The sequence below is a fragment of the Salvia miltiorrhiza genome, chromosome 1 (assembly GCF_028751815.1).
Source record: "Salvia miltiorrhiza cultivar Shanhuang (shh) chromosome 1, IMPLAD_Smil_shh, whole genome shotgun sequence".
Lineage (NCBI taxonomy): Eukaryota > Viridiplantae > Streptophyta > Magnoliopsida > Lamiales > Lamiaceae > Salvia > Salvia miltiorrhiza.
The window spans coordinates 27,588,857-27,594,271 of record NC_080387.1 but is presented as its reverse complement, the minus strand read 5'-3'; the positions used below and the strand labels follow the sequence as shown (position 1 = coordinate 27,594,271).

Below are 5,415 nucleotides of genomic sequence, written 5' to 3'. Positions count from 1 at the left end.
AGCTTTTATCAAAGTTGACCTTTAAGCCCGATAAAATTTGAAAGAGTTTGAGAATACTTTTGAAAGCCCACGCGTTCTCCTTCTTTTCGGTGGCGACGAACATCGTATCATCTGCATACTGCAGATGGGAAATTCTCAAATCACCTTCACCAATTGATACCGGTTCCAAAAGACCTGCTTGCACCGATCTTTCCACAAGGAGATGGAGCCCCTCCGCCACAATAAGAAATAAAAAAGGTGAAAGTGGGTCACCTTGTCTAAGGCCTCGCTCTAACTGAAATTCACCCGAAGGGCGGCCATTGACTAACACATTTGCCGAAGCCGAGCTCAGGCACCCTGAGATCCATCTTCTCCATCTCGGACTAAAGTTCATGTTGTCGAGCATGGTGTCGAGGAAATCCCACTCAACTGAATCATAGGCCTTTGCAAAATCGATTTTAAACATTGAAAATCCATTCTTCCTCTTTTTGCAATCCGCAACAATTTCATTAAGCACAATCACTCCATCGAGAATAAATCTACCTTCCACAAAGGCACTTAGGCACTCCGAAACTATAAAATTCATCACGTACTTAATTCTAAAAGCAAGAACTTTTACAATTACCTTATAGAGACAGTTGATAAGAGATATTGGTCTGAAATCTTTCAACTCTTCGGCTTATTCTTTCTTCAGTATTAAAGCAATGAACGAAGGGTTACAGCCTGTTAGGTCCGGAGGGTCTCGAATAGGTGTATGGGGGGGGGGGAATACACCTATGGGCTATTTTTCAAATTCTCCTCTAAAAACAGAGGGATCTCAAGATTGAGATCAAAATGAAACTTTACACGCAAACTATGACACCTGTTGACTGAAAAGAGTTTTGACCAAACAAGGTAGACGACTGATACTGAAAACTCTTCAGTAAGGAGTTATCAGTTAAGTTACTGGAACTTAACTGATGCACGTAAGGGCTTCAGTCGAGTTTGCTAAAACAGAGATGATAACACTCTTCCTGACTATCAGAAGATAGATCAGTCAGACTGATATCATACGCAGCGAAAATAAACTTGTTTCGTAATAGCCTCGGTTGAGCACGTTGTTAGTCTTAGGTTTCTCTTTGCAGTTATTCAGTTTTCAGTTTATCAATTGAAACAACACAAGTAAGAATCTAAAACTGAAAGATGTAAATAACACAGAGACTTTTACGTGGTTCGGAAAAACCCTTTCCTACATCCACGGTCGGTTGATCAGACCAACAATCCACTCCGCAAGTGCTTAACAGGTGCATTGTAAACCAAACCGTGTGCTTGCCGGGTGCACACAACCGTACCACTGAAGAAACCACTTCTTCGGTACCCACACTTCACTCGTGTAGGATTTCTCTCGCTTAGCACAACCCGCGCTAAGACTCTCAGAGTCAAAGTACATTCCTGAACTCCGAATCACTCAAACACTCTACTCTTTCTTTCTGAAAGGAGGTTTGAACGGTTGCCAACTATACTGCAAAGAACAAGTTATTTGGAGCAAGTTTTGACCTGGGCTTCTGGGTAAACAGATATATGCCTAAGGTCTAAGAGAATGTGTGTAATAGCCAGTGACTAATTTTGGCTTTGGAATTCTCTTCTTCGATTCAAGCTTTGGGAAGGTTAAGCTTTAGACTGAGTAGCGATTTTGGCAGAGCTTCAGCTTATGTCGTTGAATCGGTGAAGATTGAAGTTGATCCTCGAGCGCTATTTATTGGAAAGGTCTTGAATAGATCCATTGGCGGAGAACGTCTTCAAGATTTCTTTCGTTGGAGAGCATTTCGAATTTGGGCTGAGGCTTCAATCTTCGAGGTTCCTTGTTTGGTGGAAACGACTCTCTTGAAAGACAAGAGATGTGACGTCTCTGATAAAGTAGCCACCAAATAGGAATGACCTCTGCAGAGAGGGATGATCCTGAGATCTCTGCATTTAATGCGGCTGTATGATGAGCCCATGTTTGTGCTCGTTTTTCTTGTGTGTTTTAGGTCTAGATAGAGTCCTTTTTCTTTGCTTTGCTAGAGTTTGTCGCCTGGGAGGGCGTTGTTCCAGGGCAGGCCTGTTCTTTGGGCAGAAGGTGCTTTCAAGGCATAATGCTGCTGCATTCCGCGAAAAAGGCATAAGTTTGAAGCAGAGGAATCAAGGTGCCAGGGCAGAGGAGTCTGCCAGGGCAGAGGAGTCAAGCTGCCAGAGGAGTCTGCCAGGGCAGAGGAGTCGGCTTGACCAGAGAGATCCTCCGAACAGAGGAGTCATCCGAGCAGCGGAATCAGCTGGGCAGAAGGTACAGACGGGGCAGAGAAGAAGAGTGCAGAGGATGTAGATAAGGAAAGATATCCAAAACCTTATCTCTTGAGGTTTGGATAAGAACAAATCAACCTCCAGATCAGGATGCAATCTCGGGCAGAAGGAGCCCTAATTCCAGCCCACTCATTTTGGGCCCAGCCTGTGTAGCCCTAACTCTTGCCTATAAATACCTCATAGTTGTGAATCATTGAAAAACGGATTTTGGAGGCACCAATTCAGAGACCACTGCTGCAGATTTACTTTCCATAGTTAGGTATGAGTAGTCGCCCCTTATGGGCATAGCAGTTTAATTTTATGTTCATGTTTTCTGCGCACTACTACAAAATTATACATACATAACACTCAATACATAACGGTTTTTTTGAAAAACCGTTATGTATGAGCGCATTTTTAGGTATAGATAACGGTTTGTCAAAAAACCGTTATCTATGTAGTGTTGTCTATACTCATAGATAACGGTTTAAGTTAATCCGTTATGTTTGTGTGTTATCTATTAGTTGCATACATAACGGTACTACAAAACCGTTATGCCGACCGTTATGTATTAGCATTTTTTTATAACGGTTGTTTTAACCGTTATATATGAGCGCCTTAAGACTGTTATGTATTATTTTTTAAATTTATTTTGAAATTTAATAATATTATAAATTATAAAAAATAAAAACCTTAACCCCAACCAAATTTTCCCCAAATCGAACCTGGCCTCTCTCTATCTTCTCCATTACACTCACCACCGCAATCCTCTCTCTGTCCGCCTTCCCACCGGCTCTGGCGAGGCTGTGTCCGGCCGAGGACGCCGTTCATCGACTACTTCCTCCCATAATTCATTCCTCTCTCCCAAAAATCACGAATGAAGACAAAAGGGGAGCCCTAATTTCCTCCCCAAATTAGGAATCGCCGCCGCCTAAGCCGAAATCCGGCAACACAGCGTCATTCTATCCGGCTTTGACGATGCCTCCACGTCGGAGGCTTTCTCCTCCCCTTTCCCTTCCGATTGCTTCGTACTAATGCAGGTCGGGCTGCGGTTACTTCTTTGTCCATTTGGTTCCAATATTGTAGTTCGTACAGCATGGTGAGTTTTGAATTATATTCTCAGATGAGCGTCGATGATGAGCCAACAGGTGTAATGAGATTTTGCATTACTCCAACATAGGGTTTAGCTTCTGGCAGTTTCTAACCACATCAGTTATGTATTTGAAAGAGATTCTGTATCTGTTTCATATAAACCACGATTGCAGCTAATATATTTTCCACCATTTTCTCTTTTGACTTGTGAGTCCTTTCGTTCATAAAAATAATCTGCGTGTTTTCTTTACATCTGTTCGGTGGTGGTTGTCTTACCTATTTATTCTACATTCAAGGCCATTGAGACGAAGGATCAAGATGACCAACACAAATGGCTTGTATACTGGGCTGGTATGTCATGGGATATGGCTTCTTTTGCCTTCAAATACTGATAAGTGATGCTTGTACAAGAACTTTTGTTCTCCAATATTTTAAACTGTGAAAAAGTCTTATTTTGATATGCATAATCGTCCAGATGAAGTATAACAGTCTTTGGTTTTTGGTCATTAACTGAATGACCTTATAATTTGACATAACTTACTCTTATGCTTTTATTGACAGTAATCAGATAAAAATGGAATATAAAGAATGCTTTATGTATGCCTTTGTTTATTTTGGGGAGTTACAGGAAATTTCTTCTTGTTGAGGTCATTGTACTTTTATTCATTCTGATCGTCATATATGCTTGCAGCTTATGGATCCTTCATTGTTGCTGAGATCTTCACTGATAAGCTTCTATATTGGTACTGTTTTAAACAAAAATCTCCTTCCCCCTTCCTCCCAGGGTTCAGGGTTTAATAACGCCACTGAAATTGGGTTTTGTGTGGTTTTATCAGGTGTCCTCTCTACTACCATTTAAAGTTTGCATTTCTTGTCTCGCTTTAACTGCCATCTGTTGAGGTACGTTTGATCAGAGCAAAATCAATCCAGTACAGTTTTTGTGTTTCACCATGCTTGGCAATGATACATCAAAGAAATAAAATTATTTCTGGTGAAGGTTGCCTACCAATAAGCTATTCAAAGTTGTCTAATTATGTTTGCTTTCTAATGATGCTTCAGATTGAATTACTTTCTGCAGTAAGGAGAATTAGTTTATTGGTTGCATATTGAAACTTGCACTATAAGGTGCTCTAATCATAGGCGGTTCAACTTTTGGTCAATATCATATCATTCTTACATACATCTGTGCTTCAATTGCAATGATAGTGGATTAAGTTAATACTAATTCATCTTTCTCTGGTTGCAGTAATCCTAACTTGCACTTTGTTGAGTCACATGTTCTACTCTTAGAAGATTGAGAGAGGTTGTTGAGCTACTGAAACTCATCAAAGTTGGAGCATGAAGGTGTTTCTGTGAAGTTTCTTTTTTTTTTCTTTTTTTTTTGAGTTAGGCTCAAAACATTATGTATTAAGGTTTTGGATGATAATGTATGAATGTTTTGTGTTATATATAATATATGTTATTGATGATTTTATCATTTTGTTGTTTATAAGTTATTTATTTATTTCTTTAGATAAATAACGTAAAAATTGAGAAGAAATATTAAATATTAAATAATAAAGATTACGGTTAAAACCGTTATAAAAAGTACAAAAAACTATTAACTATGATTAAAAAAATATATATATATCTAATACATAACGGTAAAAATATTAAAACATAACGGTTTCTACCGTTATGTATTTCTTACAAAGATAACGGTTTAAATCGTTATAAAAAGTACAAAAAACTGTTAACTATGATAGCAAAAAAAAAAAAAAAATTCTAATACATAACGGTGAAAAACCGTTATGTATAACTATTATAGATAACGGTTATGTACCGTTACGTATGAGCGCATCGTACCGTTATCTATACTACTATACATAACAGTTTTTTTACCGTTATGTATGACCGTATCATAGATATCACCACTATACTTATCGGTTTTTTGGGGACATAGATAACGGATAAAATCCGTTATCTATGAGCGTTTTTGTAGTAGTGGCGGCACTTTTGGCCGTAAGTACCCTTCTGCCTTAAGTAAGTTTCTATTTCAGTTTTTAC

The 5,415-nt window shown here is 38.9% G+C and overlaps 1 long non-coding RNA gene across 4 annotated transcripts; it reads left to right on the top strand.

Annotated features, from left to right (window-relative positions):
* The first annotated feature begins 3,297 nt into the window (after window positions 1-3,297).
* On the top strand, window positions 3,298-4,846 carry LOC131017988 (uncharacterized). Of its 4 annotated transcripts, none has more exons than XR_009099965.1 (5): window positions 3,298-3,376; window positions 3,666-3,720; window positions 4,061-4,112; window positions 4,206-4,269; window positions 4,616-4,846. It is a non-coding gene; the product is annotated as an uncharacterized LOC131017988 (long non-coding RNA). The 4 variants fall into 4 exon arrangements; XR_009099969.1 differs by having other exon boundaries at window positions 3,303-3,376; window positions 3,458-3,720; XR_009099972.1 differs by having other exon boundaries at window positions 3,304-3,576.
* Window positions 4,847-5,415: the final 569 nt, after the last annotated feature.